This window comes from Bos grunniens, chromosome 9, assembly GCF_055505025.1.
Source record: "Bos grunniens cultivar Pamir isolate PY7600 chromosome 9, Bosgru_T2T1.0, whole genome shotgun sequence".
Classification (NCBI taxonomy): Eukaryota; Metazoa; Chordata; class Mammalia; order Artiodactyla; family Bovidae; genus Bos; species Bos grunniens.
In genome coordinates this window covers 67,412,279-67,430,794 of record NC_141173.1, presented here as the reverse complement: position 1 = coordinate 67,430,794, position 18,516 = coordinate 67,412,279, and the positions used below count along the sequence as shown (strand labels likewise).

Sequence of the window (18,516 nt, the reverse complement as noted above, 5' to 3'; positions counted from 1 at the left end):
GGATTTGTTAATAGAAGTTTTATCATACTATAGAAGTAGCCTATATGAAATACCTTTTTGTGTAAATTAGGTCATCTTCTATTTCTTTATTGTATTGTATTATTTAAATGTTAGAAAACCTTGTATTCTTTTCATTAATGATAATATCTATTGATTTAAAAAAATGTTTTATCTAGACATACGTCATCTGTCTTACTGTATTGTTCAGATATCCAAAACAATGTTCTTTAGAAAGATAGGGGACATTTTCCTGCATTTCTGAGTTTAAAAAGAGTATTTTTGAATTTTTACCAATCAAAAAATGATGATTGATGTATGTTTTGTTAGCTGTGCTTTTGAAGATAGGAAAGATTTCTTCTAATTAAGAGACTTCTTGTTTGAAAATTTGCTAGAATGAACTTGTTAAAAAGATGATTTTTTTAAAGTTTTCTTTGAAATTATAACAACTTTTTCCTGTGGTTTTCCCATTTAAATTTTGTTCTCAATTTGAATTTTCTGCTTTAAGTGGGAATAAATTTATAGTTTATAATACATTTTAATACAATTGATAATACCCTCTTCTACAGTCAGCACGTTGCTACTCAAGGGTGCAGAGATGATGTTGGGGAAGAGATATAACTACACGATGGCTTTTTTTTTTCTTGATGTAACTGCACTAAATTTTAATATTGAGATAAGTGGCCAGTCAGTGGTTATACTTCTTAGATTAGTTTTGTAGGCAATCAGAATTGACTATCTTCTCCATTCACAATTTTATATAGATTTGGTTTTGGGGCTTCTGGCAAAGTGCTATAGGCATGAATGGAAAACTTTACCTTAGTAACAAGTCAGAACTATCTTCATTTACTCATCATTCATTATTTAATTTATACTTTCATATAACTTTCACTGTTACGTAGATAATTAGACTTACGTCTAAGATCCCTGGCTTGGAAAGATCCCCTGGAGATGAAAATGGGTACCCACTCCAGTATTCTTGCCTGGAGAATTTCATGGACAGAGGGGCCTGGTGGGCTACAGTCTAGGACATCGCCATGAGTTGGACAGGACTGAGAAACTAACACTTTTACCTTTTTCACCTCTAAGATACTCAATTGGTGAAGATAACTAAGGAGAAAAGACTCCTGCTGCCTAGGAATGCAAATATGATTATAAAATCAAGTTCACAACCAATAAACCTAGATTTCCTAGTCACTGAGGCCTATATTACCATTCTAGTTGAACTTCAAATTATATGCAAGCTTCCTGGCACCAACTTGAAAAGGAAATACATAATTAGTTGTTTAGTTTTAACTACTTCCGCAGAAAGAAAAGCCCTCCCTAGTATTAGATTCTAAGGCTGAAGGCAAAGAGGAAGCCATATAACATAAAGTGATGGTTCTCATTTTACGGACATGACTCTGAGTAAAATGTTTTTCTTTAGAAAAAGAAAGTATTTTCCTCCAAGAAAATGAATTTACGTTTGTACACAATTTTGCTCCAGTGTGCTTCTACTTGTTTTCTCACTGTGTAGCTGTCTGTATTATAAATGATAAGTCTTCTTTGAGGGTGAGTATTATTAAATGAGCTAGGCATTGCTTCTCAACCTATAGTCTATAGGTACTTTCTCTGAGTCCTATGAAAGTTTAAAATTTTCTATGTTTTTTGAGTCTAAAATTAATACTATACACATTTAAGATAATATGGGTGGTTAAGAAATAATTCAAAGGCATTATTTGCATTTGTGTTCATGTTGTAGCTTTGTTAAAGGAAAGTACAAATTGCATCTTGGTTTAGGGCACAAATGAAGGTTTTAACAGCAGTTCACATAGGGAAAAGTGATGGAAACCTTTAGCTACTGTGTGGCAGAAAATAAATGTATAAGATTGAGAAATTATAGTAAATTAGACATTTTATTAGCTTGAAAAAAGTCATTAACAGTAAATATAGTAAATAATCAGAAAAGTAATGTTTATAAACAACTTTAAGTTTTTCCTATTATTGTATTTTGGGACACACTATTAAATTATTGGTCCAACAAAAGCATGAATCAGTGGCTAAAAATCACTATCAAAGAAAAATAACAATGATGTATTAATAGTGACTCAAATGATGTTTCATTTTGATCAAAATCAAAAGAAGAATCAAATCCAAAGTGAAATATACAATACAGTATATATGTTTTCACATAGTGTTCACTATATAATATTTGCAGTGTTGATTCTACAAAACATAATTTATGACATTAAATTAGTATTAATTTAAGTTTTACTGATTTTTACATTTGTGTGGATAAGAGTATGATAAACTCTTGTTATAATAAGTTAATACTCAGAGATTATCTGTGCATAATGTAAATTAACACTGAGGTCCATGAGAAAGTTTTCCTTTTTAAAGATTAGTATTTTCTCGGGTTTAAGAAACACTGAATCAGGTTATTTCTAAACTGTTTGCTGCCCATAGGGACTTAAACCATGCTTTCTTGCACATTTAAGTTGATTAAAGTAAAAGTCATAATGCTTACTCATTGCTGGGTCTGCTAGAATGAGGGGATTCCTTTCCTTGTGTGACTGACATACTGAGACTGGTGCTTGAAACAAATGTTTATCAACAGAGTAAGTCTTGAAACCCTATCTGGTTGCCATGTTTACGTTATGAGCCATATGGGTTTACTCTGACAGTTCAGACCAATGAACTCTTAGCTATTTTTACTGGTTTGATAGAGAACCAAGAAATAGTTTATGCTTAGTTGAAATGCCATATTTTAGGAGGAAATTCTAGCCACTGGAGACTTTTTACCCTTCTTGTAGGTCATCCAAATGAATCTATTTAGTTGGTCTGAGAATTAGATTCCTCAGGCATCTGCATCTCTCCTTTGCTCACCTCCTGAACAGTCGGCATCTCTCACCATCACCCTTTTTATCTCATTTTCTATTGGATGGCAAAATTTTGGATTTTGTATTGTTGGGGTAGTAATTTTGATTTTTGGATTTCATCCTACATATGATGCTGGGCAACTGGAAAGGTAGGTGGAACCACTCTTTCCATTACTACCTTAAAGAACTTGATCATGAAGTCATTTCTATCTGTAAAAGGAGAATCAGAGACCCTGTGGTCAGACTTAGTGCCCCCTGTAGAGGGAAGTCTTGAACCTCCCCGCCAACCCAACCCAAGGCCAAGATTGATATCAGAGTGAATTTCTTCATTCAGCAAATGTCAGTGCAGCTAGTTTATCCATGAAGTTGTTTGTTTCATTTATTTATTTATTTTCATGTTTTCAGGTATACAAGGACACTTATGTGCTTTTCTGGGTTCCAGGAAGCAATTTTAGGCCAAAACTACTGTGGAGACAATAGTCACACTAGTGTTTCAATCACCATTAGTTCCAATTTTTCCTCTCTGATACATTTGTCTGTTTTCAGTATCTTCTCAGTTTTTTCTTCCCCAGAACACATTGTCTTTTAAATTGAATGCTGCTCAGGATAAATATACAGCACACTCAACCGGGAATTTTGGTTTTGTATTTGAAAAAAATAAATCAGGAGACAACTGTTCGGATTCGGAGATGTGCTTAGTGAAGATCAAGAGGTGAATATACTCGAGATACCCAAACTAGTCATGTGTGCTTGTGAGTGCAAGATTAAGTAGCTTTCATCCAGCTGTAGACAGAGTCTGTTGTGAGGTCTTGGAAATCACCCAAATTATTAATTGCTATTGAAATAATACTTCAGTAAAAGATAGTAAAAACATTTGGAGTTATCAGAGATAGCCATGTAAGTTAAAAGTTTAGAGTGAATTTCTTTGGAAGTATTTCTGTCAGTATTAGGGATAAATGGTTTGCAGTTAGATTGTTGTGTTCCATGTCCCATAATAATATATGGAGTGACATTAACTTGATTAAATCTAATCTGTAGTACCATATTTATAAAATATTTGAGATTTTGTTGAAAAGTTTATGAAAAGCAAAAAACACAGTAAGGTTGTGGAATTTGCTTCAGTTCAGTTCAGTTGCTCAGTCGTGTCTGACTCTTTGCGACCCCATGAATCGCAGCACGCCAGGCCTCCCTGTCCATCACCAACTCCTGGAGTTTACCCAGACTCATGTGCATCGAGTCAGTGATGCCATGCAGCCATCTCATCCTCTGTCGTCCCCTTCTCCTCCTGCCCCCAGTCCCTCCCAGCATCAGAGTCTTTTCCAATGAGTCAACTCTTCGCATGAGGTGGCCAAAGTACTGGAGTTTCAGCTTTAGCATCATTCCTTCCAAAGAAATCCCAGGGCTGATGTCCTTCAGAATGGACTGGTTGGATCTCCTTGCAGTCCAAGGGACTCTCAAGAGTCTTCTCCAACACCACAGTTCAAAAGCATCAATTCTTCTGCGCTCAGCCTTCTTCACAGTCCAACTCTCACATCCATACATGACCACTGGAAAAACCATAGCCTTGACTAGATGGACCTTTGTTGGCAAAGTAATGTCTCTGCTTTTCAATATTCTATCTAGGTTGGTCAAAACTTTCCTCCCAAGGAGTAAGCGTCTTTTAATTTCATGGCTGCAATCACCATCTGTAAAATGTATGTGGAGATGATTCACAAATGTGTTTATAATAAGCTAAGCTCTTTTCTCTAAGATACAGAATCATACATCCAATAGCCTACTTGACATGTTCTGTGGTATGTTTCAATAAAATTAATGCCCCTTCTTCCTTAGGTGATATTTATTATTCTTTTTGGCAGTCTTTCCTATATTTGGTGAATTTCTTACCTTACAAGTTCTCATGACTTCAGAAAGAAGTCCAACACCTTTAAGCCATCCCTGTAGCCAGGATATTAATGGGTGACCAAATCTCCACCTCAGACCACTTAAATGAAGTTTGATTAGGAAGCCATTGTCTGCAGAAAAAAGACATCATGAGGATTTCCTTCTGCAAAGAGCTGAAGCATAGACATCCACGGTCAGCAAAATATAGGACTCAGCCTGGGTTCTAGGAGGAGTGTTTGTACTCAGTGATGGGTCTCCACTAATATTTTGGTTATTGTTTGGGCTTTTTAGTTTTCTTTTTAAGTATGTTTCTTTTTTGTTGAAAATGATGTAGTAGCTTCTGTTGTTTACAATAAAAAACTTGAACTGAACTTTCCTCCCAAACTGATCTCTGTCCAGTATGCCAAGACTCAGGAAATTGTACCACTGTCTATTTGGGTATATGAGCAAGAAACATAGTGGTACATTCTGGACCCCTGTCTATTCTTCACTTCTGTTTCTCATTCACATCAGTTCTCGTTGATTTTTTTACCTCTTGTGTAGGTTTTAGATGATTGCTTCATATTATCTTTGTCATCTGCTATCATAATTAAATACAGAATTCTCTATGAGAATGCTGTTACTATTTCCTAACTGGTCTACACACGGCAGGCAAAGTGATTTTCCAAAATTTAAATCTGATTTAGGACAGCAGTTTCTGCTTCCCCCAGCTTAATGCTTTTCTGTGTCTTTCTATAAACGGTGAAGATGAAAGCAAAGGTCCTTATTTTGTTTACAAGGCCATCTTGGTCTGTTCACGTCCTTCATCTCTGCTTCATCTCCCCCATTTTCTCCAAGCAATTAAAAAATTTAAGTTATGTGTTACCTTTGTAAACTGAATTTTTTATCCACTTTGATGGCAGTATAATATACAGACTAAAGAAGATGGATTTAGTATTAGATTTGGATTGACTTCTAAGCAAGCTACTTTTTTTAAACCCCACATTCTTCCGTATCATATTAAACACTTACATATTTGATATCTTTCTCACTAGAATGTTGGATGAATTAAATAAGATATTTTAACTGTTTTACACTGTTCCGTTAGTAACTTTCCACTTAGCCTTCACCATCAGTTCCATTAAATGTGACATCTGCTCTGTGTAGATCACTATGCCTAATCTTGGCAGTAGCCCCTAAGACCTTTCCTTTTTTGAGCTTGGAAGATTCTATGCCTTATAGACTCGAAGGTAGGAAATGTAAAATTTGTAACTCACCTAAAAAGGTTCATCGGAATTTCCTAGAGAAGGTAGAAATTAGGCTTTCAGGGGAGAAAAGGAGACCACAAGTCTTTCAAGCAAAAAGGAGGGGTAAAACAAGGCAAAAAATACATGTCTATCATTATGAATTGTGAACTATGAGTTCATGCTGATGATTCATTGCAAATAACACATTGCAATGTTCATATGAACTATACTCGTGAGGATTCTGGGTACCAGGTAAAATGCATGGTATTATCTGTGTCTGTGCATACACTTGGTTGCATTTAGTGGATGTGTATGTATCACCATGATTAGAGTACTTGTAGAGTTTAGTCACTACTTGTAGGACTATTTAAAAAGCAATCCCTTTTTTAAAAAAGTTAGGTAAACAGTTCTTAAGGAGATATTTGATAATATTATAGTTAGAAGGAAAAAAAAAATGTTGGAGACATAACCCTGCTTCTGGTTATTCCCAAGGGAGAAAAACTTGATCCTATAATGGATGCTTAAGGTGTTTACACTTACGAATGTTACTGAAATCCTAAAGTACATCTCAATAGTAGAGAGAGTCAAAAATTTGAAGTTACTCAAAGTTCCCTCTTCCCTTCTCCATATTCTCCCTTTTGTGGGGAGGGGGTTGTGGGTTGGGAAACCCCTGTACTTGATTGTTGGTCAGAGTTCCCACTGCTACTTGTTTTTTGGCTGAAACTATTTTCTATTTTAGCTTGTACAGTACATCCCAGAGGGAAGCTTTACAAAGTTAGTGTGGGAACAGAAATGCAACAGTTTCTCAATGTTTGTGTTCACGCATTGAGCCTTAAGTTAGCATTCATGAAAACAAAGTTTAATCCTTAGCTGCTCTCTGGACAGCAAGAGCCCTGTTGGAATGGAGGCCATTTGCACACTTGCAGCATGCAGTTTTTGTGGATATATTTAAAAGGAATGTTTTCTTGGAGGAATAGCCTTGGGTGATTGTATTTGCTAAGAGGAAGTTGAATAAATTGTCCACAGTCAGAGGAGTATTTGCACACTCTTTCTTTCCTCACCAGTGGTCGATATGGTACTTCACAATTGACCAGGTATGTTTTAGGGGTGTCTTTTCTTTCTGCTTCTTCCTTTTTTGTTTTGTTTTTTTTCCTTCTGTTTTTGTGTTTGATTGTTTTTAAATAATAGCTGGATTGGCAGCATTGGAGAGATGGATTAGCTTATCTTAGAAAACATTATTATGCTTTATTCTAGTATTGGGAACCACTAATTCCACTACAGCTATCAAAATTAATGTAGGCTCAGAAGACTTCTAAGGGGTCTTGGATTTTTTTTTTTAAATTGTATTATGTCCTTGAATTATAGAAGATTAATCATCTTGTGGCCAAAAGCAACAATCTTAACATTTGAAGTGAAAATATCATTCTCTTTTGCTTTTATGTTTCCTAGGACTTTGGTTTCTTTTGTCATATTTGGATGGTTTATGAAGATACCTGGGGAGACAGAAAATAAACATAAATCCGATTTTATTTTCCACTATGTGTTTCCCTCTTTTCTTTTGTCTTTCCAAATTTTGCATTTAAAGTGGAGGCACTTCATTCCTCTCTTTTTTTCATCTTGCTTGGACCCTCTATTTCTCCATACTCAATTTCTCATTTTTCTCTCATGTTTTGTGTTCTCATTCTCTTTGCCCCACCCTCTCCCCTCATCAGTTTGTATTATCAGGCAGGCACTGTTTTCAAAAACAAGCAGATAGATTTTTGGTTTAAATAATATTTTGTAAGTAAAAAAGTTAAAATACATTTTTACTTAGTTCCCATTTCTGTAATCCCTATAACAATCCTCTCAAATAGTAATTTATTATATCTATGACATTTACTTTTTCTGGGACTAACTTTCATTAGTTAAGTGGTAGAGGAGAGGTGGATGGTTTGAAGTGGGTGGTATCAGCACCAGGCTGCAGAATCAGGTCTTTGACTTCAGAGTATGACTTTTTTTCTTTTTTGGCCATTTCATAGATAGGAACATGATTTCCTTGGGATGAGAGTAGAATAAATCTTATTCCTTTTTTTCAAATCTTTTATAAACTGTCTCCTATTGTGATTTCACTTTGAAAGTGAAAGTCGCTCAGTCATGTCCGACTCTTTGTGACCCTATGACTATTCAGGCCATGGAATTCTCCAGGCCGGAATACTGGAGTGGGTAGCTAGTCCCTTCGCCAGGGGATCTTCCCAACCCAGGGATCGAACCCAGGTCTCCCACACTGCAGGCAGATTCTTTACCACCTGAGCCACCATGGAAGCCCAAGAACACCGGAGTGGGTAGCCTATCCCTTCTCCAGCAGATCTTCCTAACCTAGAATCGAACTCGGAATCCTGCATTGCAGGTGGATTCTTTACCAACTGAGCTACCAGGGAAATTTAGAACTTTAGAATTTAATAAAAGAAGCAACTTGGAACTCTTGTAGACTGATTATCCTTGAACCTGAGAACTCAGCTGAGAAATCTCACTCAACCTGAGTTCTTCTCTAATTGATCATCTTTTGCCATTTGCTTATTCAGGAGTAGTTGTTGACTCATTACTAATTTTGAGTCAAAATAAAGCCTTGTTCTCCTGATATATGGCGTATTAAAATTTTTAAATAGATTTTTGGTACCCTTTAGGCACACAGTGACTACTGAGGGAAGTACTTTGTCTTTGGGAATATCCATTTATATGGAAATAAATAAATACTGCACACTCATTCTGGACTGACCTTAAGTTCTGGTCTTTTATTATTAATAGAATTAAGGTATATCCAGACAACAGGCTGAACTTGATAATATGATACTTAGGCAGTTTCCAGAGACTTCTACCTTCTCATACCTTTCAGTGTTCTTTCTAGTCTCAATTCCTTTGAGAAGGAAAGTGATGATGACAAAATTGGCTCTAGAATAAAAACTCTCTTGCCTTTTGGGGTAAATGCAACTCTGTTCATTCTCTCTGAAGTTGCTTTTCATTTTAGCAGCTACTTCTCAAAACATTTCAGTACTACATAATACAGAAGCTCCACAGCTTGGAGAGCCATGGCAGGAGTGCCAGAATTTCAGAAATTGGAGAAATCTTCCAACATGTGTGGGTGTGTGCTCAGTTGTGTTCAGCTGTTTGCAACCCCAGGAACTGCAGCCTGCCAGGCTCCTCTGTCCTTGGAATTCTCCAGGCAAGAATATTGGAGTGGGTTGCCATTCCCTTCTCCAGGGGAATCTTCCTGACCTAGTATTTGAACCTGTCTCCTGAGTCTCCTGCATTGGTGGGCAGATTCTCTACCATTGTGCTACCTGGGAAGCCCAATTTTAGTACAAGAAATCTTAAACTTATTTATCCTTTTATAACTGTTGCTAAGGTTAGGTGTGTATATGTGTTTCCAGTGTGTATTTACCAGATTTTAAAGATAATAAGAGTGAAAGGGGAGGATTAGAAAGAAATAGAAAGGTGAGAGCTGGGAAGGAGGGTTGATTCACAGGGGATAAAAAGGGTTAGGTGGAGTTGTGATGGGAAGGGTGGAGAAAGGTTTGGCTGTCTCTGTATTGGAAGTTTTTAAGTTTACTACTCGTTAGCATTATCTCATTTTTAACCTTTGAAAATGTTCTTTCATACATTTTCCAGTATGATTCTCTGAACTATTTAACAGAGAAAGGAATGAATATGACTGAAGGAACACCTATTAAGGATCTGCCTAATCAGTGTGGTTTAGTACATCATAGACACAGTCTCATTTGGTCCTGACAGCGTACCCTAAAGGCTTTAGGCATTTCAAGACAAAGAAACCGAGACAGAGAAAGGTTTAATTATTTGCCCAAGCTAGAGAGTTGAAGAGATGGGTTATGTGGGTAGGGGAAACTGGCATCCTAAAAAATCCTGATGAGAAAAGTACAGCAGGTTGTAAAATTTGCCTGCCTTTAAGGGGGGCAGGGGGGCGGGTAGGTAGTAATTAATTCACACTTTTAATAGTAGATTGCACAGATTTTCTGTATAATAGAGGTGAAAATTAAAATTCAGGTGGTCAAAGGGCTAGTTGGGTTCATGCTTTTGCTTTCTAAGATGTAGTAGGGGAAGGAGATAAAACTGTAGTACAGTGTTTGGCCCAGTTTCTAGATCTTAATGTGTAGCAGGTAAACTTCCTGAGGTGACTAGTCTCCCAAGAAGGAAATGTTGTGCTCATTTCATCTGAAATCTTCGTACAATTCTGTGTTTTATGAACATGTTAGATGCTGTTCTTGAAGATAAAATACATTTTATTTTCAAATGTAAGATAGCTACCTAGAACAAACACAAAGCCCTTACTCAGGAATTAAGAGAAATTTTATTCCTGCATAATGTGGATAAAAAAGTTCAGACAATGAAATAGACAGAGCTTCCCTGGTGGCTCAGACAGTAAAGAATCCGCCTGCAATATGGGAGACCTGGGTTTGATCACTGGGCTGGGAGGATCCCCTACAGGAGGGCATGGCAGCCCACGCCAGTATTCTTGCCTGGAGAATCCCCATGGACAGAGGAGCCTGTTGGGCACAGTCCATTGGTTTCACAAAGAGTTGGACATGACAGAGCGACTGAGCACACACACACACAAAGTTGTTGGACTAGAATCCTGTGAAGTTGCAAGTTTAGTTCTTTTGTGTTGGAGCTTGGGAGACAAATGTAATTTTTAAAAATGTGTGCCTCATTCTGTCTTTTAGAAACAAACTTAGTGGAAGGCATTATCTTAAGTAATAGAATGGGGGGAAGGAATAGTTAGGGATATTGGGATCGACATGTACACTGTACTGTATTTAAAATGGATAACCAGCAAGGTTCTACTACTGTACAGCTCATGGAACTCTGCTCAATGTTATATGGCACCATGAAAGGAAGGGGATTTTGGGGAGAATGGATACATGTATATGTATGGCTGAGTCTCTTGACTGTTCACCTGAAACTATCACAACATTGTTAATTGACTATGTATCAATACAAAGTAAAAAGTTTAAAAAAATGAAATAATAGAAGTTAGATGTTTGAAGAAAATAATAACAGACTGCAACAAAAGTGAGGGCACATCCTTCAACCTTACCAAAATCATGGGACCTCTGGAGGGAAATGTCAGTATTGAAAACATTGTTTTGTTTTTAAGAACATTGTTTAAAGTTATTTCAGATTTACTGTTTTTCTCCCTTCTTGTCTTTGGAAAAACAGTACTGCTATAACTTTTGAAATTCTTCATCTTTTTGCTTGCTTTTTTCCCCCTTCTTCTTCTTTTTTTTTTTGCTTTAGTTGAGTTCACTTAGACTTTACCTGTGCAGAATTCCTCTGTTAAGTGCTAGGAGGAAAAAGAGGTTTCTGATCTTGAAAAGACTGCATGAGAGCTGGGGGGGTGCTCTGATCGATACGGTACATTTGTTACGTATGAGAGCATTATGGAAGTGCTGCAGACATGTGAGCAGAAGGCACAAATAGGCGGTTGCAAGATGTCATAAATTTTCCGCTCTGTGCTGAAGGCTCCTGACATTATTCTAGAGTTTTGAATGAACAAGATAAAGTATGATTTTAATGTGTGTGTGTGGAGTTTTTCAATCAGATAAACAAAGTGGATTCAGTAAATGGCAAGGGCTATGAAGGCAATAACAAAGAATAGCATGTTAGAAGGAATCTTGGAAGGAACTACTTTGTTAACAGACCAGGGAATGCTTCACTGATAGGTGGTATTTGAGCTGAGACCTGAACGATAAAAATAAGCCAGCTGAGGAGAGATTATTCCAGGCAGAGGAAAACCCAGTGTAAAAACACTGATAAGAGATGTAAACTTGGATTTTTAAAAAGCAGAAGTCCACTGTAGCTGGAGCAGGCTGAGGAAGAGAAGGTAGGAGATAATGTGAGAGAGGAAGGCAGGGGCCAGGTTGTACCAAAGCTGATAGGTTAGAGTGAAGAGTTTGGGTTTAATTCTCACTACATTGTGGAGATGAGAAAAGATGAATTGTTTTGGGAAAATCTGGCTGCCTGTAGAAAACTGTTGTAGGACTGCTAATATAGAATTCATGAAGCCTGTTAGGAGTCTATTCTAGTTGTGTTCCTGAGAAATGATGGGAGCTGGGTGAACCAGCTAAGGCGAAGAAATGTTGGGTGGATTGAGGAGACACTTTGGAGGCAATACAGATTGTTAGTGACATACAAGAGGAGAGTGAGGGAAAGATCGACCTGCTTTCTAGGTTCTTAGTTTTAGTAACTTGCTATATTATGTTGCCACCTAATCAGATGAAGCAAAATGGGATGAGGAGAAGAAGCTTGATGAAAGGAAATGAGAAGCTGAAAAATATTGTGAAAAGCAAGACATTGCCTTCAGTTTAGTAATGGCAACATAAATGCTTAGGGATATTAATCTTAAACAACAAAGAAAAAAAAAAAGTCATCCCTGATGGATTGGGAGCCAAATTGTGATTTCGGTTGTCACTGTTCTCTTTCTTGTGGTCCTGATTATGGCTTCTGAAGCTGGCTGGGCACGAAACTGTATTAGTGTTCAGCGTCTTTAGTTTTTTCCCATCAACAGTTTCTGGCATGTTTTTTGTTTCTACTGAGAAAACCTCACTCACTGCCAAGAACTAACTGTTTTGCACAGTGTGTTGGTGCTTTGGTAGCTTTTGATAACTCTTCAAAATGATCTTCAGAACACACAAACATGCTTTTCTTATTAAGATAGAACATTACTTAGATTTTGGACTTGGGCTAGAACTATACAGTTGGCTCTTCCTGGGTCTGTTCTTCTCAGCCTCTGTAATCACATGAGCCAGTTCTTTCCAATAAACCTTTTTGTGTGTGTGCGTGTGTGTGTATCTATTTCTTTCTCTCATGAACCTTGATTAATACACCCTTTATACTGGTGTAAAAATATTCAACTTTTTCAATTTTTATTCTCCAGACATCCAACATCTCAGTAAAGACTTTTGTTTCGTAAAGAACGTCTATATACCATGCAGCAACTGAATGAGTAGATTCAGTATAAATATGTACACTGATAAGGTTCTCATTATAGGATGGAGTTGAAAAGAATTATGCATGTTAAAATATAGTGATTCTTCACATGTACTCCAGGGACTGCTGTGGGTCCCCAAGACCATGTCAGAGCATCTGTGAGGTCAAAACTACTGTCATAATGACACTGTTTTTCTTCTCATTTCTCATGAGTGTATGGTATAATTTCTCAGAGGCCACATGATATTTGATACTACAACAGATTGAATGAAGAAGATATCTTCTGTTAAGTCATAAATTAAAGAGATTTGCAAAAATATGCCTCCTTTTATACCATTTTTTGGGCAAAATGTAATTTTTCATAAAAATATTTTATTTGGGTTAATATATAATGGATTTATTATTGTTAATATTAACTGAATTGACAATTTTTTTTGAAATTTCTTAGTTTGAATTTCTACTATGGTCAATATTGATAGAATTCACAGGAACAAAGGCTCTTTGATATTCTCAATATTTTTAAGACTGGAAAAGTGATCCTAAGACTAACATGTTTGAGAACCATTGCTCTAATAGAAGGTTTTATATATATAGTCAAGAGTGACTCTGATCAAAATGTTAAGTGTGTACTTCCAAATATTATATACTCTTTTCATCAAATGATTCTGTTTGGAAGCAATATAAATCAGTTCCAGTTGTTTGCTTTATTTTTGTTGTTGTTCTGAGGTTTTCTGATAATTTATCTCACATATAAGTAGAGTTGGCACACTCTCAACAGTTATATTTTAAGAGCTAGTCTCTTTGTCTCCTCATTCATCCAGTCATTCAACTAACCAACCAACTAGTATTCACTGAATTTCTATATGCTAGGTCCTTGCCAGATGTTGTGTCAGTTCATTGCTGAGCAGTGCTAAACTATCCTTTATTATCTGCTCTGTAAGAGTGCAGCTTGACTCTTTAAGCATTTCTCCTTTGAAACTAGCACAGTGTTAGCTTTGTCAGTAGAGGGCCCCAAGGGGGCATTTCAGTGGAAAGGAGCTTTTAACTCTTGATTGAGCTGTATTTCTATTTTAGTTTCTTCTTGATGGTCCCACAGGGCTAAAAGTTTCCCAGTGCTTGCAGTGTCTCAGAGATCTTACAGCCCTGGTGCTGGCCTGGTGACCACCTTTCTGTGGCTCTCCCCAGCATTCACACAGCTCACCCCAAACCTGCAAGTGTTTCCTGCTTGGCGGCAGGTGTGGAACAGCTCTAGCCTGAGTGACTTAGCCAAGTCTTCACCACCCAGGGGGCTGCAACCACATCTAAGCGAGTCTGATTTTCAGCAGTCTCTCTCCCTGTTCCACATTTTTGTTCCTTGGGTATTGCGGTTATCCTTTAGGGTTCTCTTTATACCTTTAAAATCCCTATACTCTTGGATGAAATGATTGGATGGCATTGTCGACTCAATGGACATGAGTTTGAGCAAACTCCAGAAGATAGTAAAGGACAAGGACCTGGTATACTGCAATTCATGGGGTCGCAAAGAGTCGGATATGACTGAGCAACTGATCAACAACATCACCCTCTTATAGTTAATAATTCTTTATATTGTACTTTTGCTGTTTCATTTTTTTGCATGGCTTTTCTCTTTTGATTGGACTCTTGAATGAATCATGTACTTTCTAAGAGAATATTATTACTCTTTTGCAGGATATACATATTCCTATGTAAATTATTTAAGATTTGTGTAAAGGCAGTGTATAATTAAGGGATAGAACAAGAAAGGCTGAAACTGTATAGCAAAGGCAGGGAAAGGTCAAGGTGGGCTGGGGCTGAAGAAGAATAGTGTAATAATTGACTAGGGGCTAAGATGAGGGGAGGCTTTCTTATAAGAGATTGAACCCATTCTGGAGAAGGAAACTGGCGTGATATGTGGGGAGAACAGTGAGTGCTCTGTCAGGTTGGTGAAGCTGGTTTGTGAAGAGAAGTAGTGAAAGGTAAGGTAGATGTAGTACTTTGGGTAAGATCATGGAACGTGGTTAGTACTAAGCAGAGAAGTGGAAATTTCTCTCTGCTTACTTTACAGGGAAAATACAATGGATTTTGAATAAGAGCTGACAATGAAAATATTGTTAGTGTTCAGAAAGTTATATATATATATATATATATATAAATGAAGGAAGTTTAGGATGAAGTGTAGAAACCTATTTATCATTCATTATTTTCTTAGCAGTTAATCCTATTTTCTCTGTTACTATGTTTTTTTCCTAGAAGTATAGCATAAAGATAAAGTTTTCATTAATACAGAAAATTCATAGGACATTGTTTGTTTATCTAGATTTTGGACTGTGGTGTTTATTAATATGGAATTTGTTTTCTTTGGCTTTCTAAGTAAAAGCTGCTAAGTACTTGCAGCCTCTCTTTTTAATGAATTGAAGTAAATAAGAAGGTCCTAGTTTTTGTATTTTTTTTTTGAAAGCCAAGAAGCTGTTAATCTGTGGGATACAAATAGGATTAATTTTTAAAAGGCAAAAAAACAAAACAAAACAAATTCCGTGTTTATTTCCTAAGTATTTATCATTATCCTTTTGATGGTCCTCATGTAAGATGGCATTCATGTAGTCTTTCTTTCTTTAAAGTACAAATCGATTGCACACCTACTATAGAACATTCAGTGAATATGTGTGAACGAAAATAAAACAGAAGACAAAGTACAGCACCCCTCTGCCCTGATAATACAGTTGACATTTTGTATGCATTTTTGTTTCTTTCAATTGTATCTACGTGTTTATGTGTTCATATATGAATACACCCACTCACTTATACCAATGCTTTTATTTAATATAAATATATATTTTCATAAGTGAGTATAATATTTTATAACCTGTTTATTTTACCTAACATATTGTATTTTCCATTAAATGTTTTTAATAATATAATTTTTAATGACTGCATAAGTGTTCCTCAAACTTTTATCATAATTTTACAAATTGTCTATTATTGGAATTTTAAATACTTTTTTTTCTCTTATTTTAATGAGGAAAATGAGAATTTTTTTTTGCCTTTATCTTTGTACATACACGTGATTATCTAGTGTACCTTCCTAGATTTGGAATTGCCAGAGCAGAAGGCATATAACTTTTGAAAGATTTTTGATTCTCATTGGCAACTTGCTTTCCAGAAAGCTTATACTTTTTAAAAGTTTTAATTATAAGCATTTATGTTTTCTTCCTCTGTCTTAAATGATATATTTGAGAACTCTGTTGCTCAAGAGACTGTAAGGAATATTTGTAAGGCCACACTAAAGAAGTCACGTTTATTAAAATTAGTACATTATATCTACGTGCACACAGATGTTTCATTATTAAGCCTTGAGATAGCTAAATTACAGCTGAATAGAACTAAACTCATTAGAAATCTGAGGGATTAGTTAGCTGATAACTAAACAATAGTAAATATGCTTAAATTACAACGTGAAGAATGAGGAAGTGCAGACTGTAGACTTTGTTGATTCTATGTCTTGGTAGCCAGTTATTCTGGGAGACTGTGGAAGTAATTTTTAGAAGTTGATAAGAATAACATAGTGTTCTCTGTGTTTGGGATGATGGAAGGGAATCTTGGGTCGAACAGGTAGCTACCTCCATGGTGCCTACAGGGCAAATTGCCACTAATAGGAAGTCAGATGGCAGAAGGATTTAGATGGCTTTTTGATGCTACTGCTTGTTTCCTCCTTTTTGGAACTGTGAAATAAATGCATGATACTCCATAGCACTCTGAAAATGTAGCAATAGTCAGGCTACATTGAAAGAAGTTCATTTAGCAGAAACATTTTATAAAAATGAAATATCAACACTTGTAAAACTTTATTTAGCCTGCATTGAATGTCCTTGAAATGCTGAAACAATTTGGCAAGGTTTTATTTTGTGACTTCTAATGATCAAATTGGTATTCCTACAAATTAATATACTTTGCTTATCCCATTTTCTTAATAAGAAAATTATTGTAGCTTAAAAGTGCAACTGGCTGAAAATGGCTAAATGGTCTTAATGGTAAATATCATAGTATATAAATAAAATGTGAGACAAAATATTTTATTTCAAAGTTTATTTCATAATGGAAGAAAATAATTATTTGAAAGCCTATAAGTCATTTAGAGAGCACTATTTGAAAATTGACAGAAGTCATAATTGATGCAGAGTTGTAAAAATAATTTAAATCTACTAATGCCATAATGTGTCATTGAAAAAATACTGATAGCCATGGAGAAATAGGTCACAACGTTTGTGAAGAAGCTGAGGCCCAATAACACTAAGTCGCTTATCTAAGATCTCAGATCTGGTCCTTCTTAAAAGCCATAATTGATCTGTTCTGCTGCGGTGAATCTGAAAGACATCTTTGTAGTTCAGCCATGGACTGTAGAATGTGAGTATAACCAAGAACAGAAGCATCCTGCTTCTATAAATTGGTTTGGGATCCAGAATATCTTATTTGAAAGAAAAGGACAAAATTTCTTCAAAACATACAAGGATAGTTTATTCTATGAATGTGCAATCTGTGAAAATCGGGAGCGGGGGGTTACAAGAAAAGAGAACTGAGAAAAATTAAGGGAAAGTAATGTCAATGATGATCACTATAGTAAGCTTATTCTGTCCTTGGCTTAAATAACTAACAGTGTTATCACTTGAAATCTTCACAAAAGTTCTGAACCATATAATACCCATTGACCAGGAATTGGTCAGACTTGAAATCTTGAAATTCTGGTTTCGTAAATAGTTGAAGCCCTCCTATGTGCTATGATTTGAACTTGTAAATTGAGGGTTAATTGAACTGGGTTGACGGGTAGTCAATGAGTGGTTAGTGTGCCATGGAAACAGTTACTATGTTTTAAGGAGGAGACACAGAGGGTTGATTAATTCCTCAGGTTTGTCAAGAAGAGAAGTCAAAGTGTAACCCTTGTGGGTTCTGTAACACTACATGTAATACATTTTGGCGGGGAGTGTTAAAATTACACCCTAGGGAAAAATATTTTACAATAAAATTTGTGTTCTACCTTAAGTGTGATAAATGGGTATCATTACTTGAAATGTAAATATTTACATTTTTGTAATATATGACTTTGTTAACATCCACAGGGACATGAGAAAAACTGGTTGTTGTTTTTTTTTAAAGCTCCTTGGACTAATATCAGCAGTTAATGTTCAAATCCCATTTTTACACTTAGCTCTGTATGACTTTGCTTGCCACACAAAGAGTGTGTGTTTGAGGGTGGAAGTATGAGGAACTGGGAGGCTGAGATTCTTTATGTTCTTTTCCTCCTCCTGTTAGATTTCCAAATGAATATTCATTAAGCCAAAGGTAGTGGAGTAGATTAGTGATTTCAAACCAGGTATCTGGAAGCTCTATAAGACCATAGAGACTATTGCAGATTCAAGGACAATATAAGTGGTGATTAGCTGTCAACTTAGTGGCAGAGGCTCCAAGTAGGTGAATCTGCTTTGTGTCAGATTCTCAGTTCTAGAAATTTTGGCATTTTTACACTTCAGTCCTCACACTTACACTGCAAAGTATCCTTATTCCTTGAGCAAGTCCAGAAT

General features: G+C 36.1%; 1 protein-coding gene across 10 annotated transcripts in view; it reads left to right on the top strand.

The window, feature by feature from the left end:
• Positions 1 to 18,516, top strand: part of PTPRK (protein tyrosine phosphatase receptor type K) — a 619,180-nt gene that overhangs the window by 214,082 nt on the left and 386,582 nt on the right. Inside the window, exon 1 of one of the 10 annotated variants that reach the window (XM_086317876.1) lies at positions 6,824 to 7,056. The exons of 8 other annotated variants lie outside the window; for them this stretch is intronic. The gene's annotated coding sequence lies outside the window, so the exon portion shown is untranslated. Of the gene's footprint in view, positions 1 to 6,823; positions 7,057 to 18,516 lie in introns of those variants that run through there. One more of the 10 variants, XM_086317875.1, reaches the window with a different exon arrangement.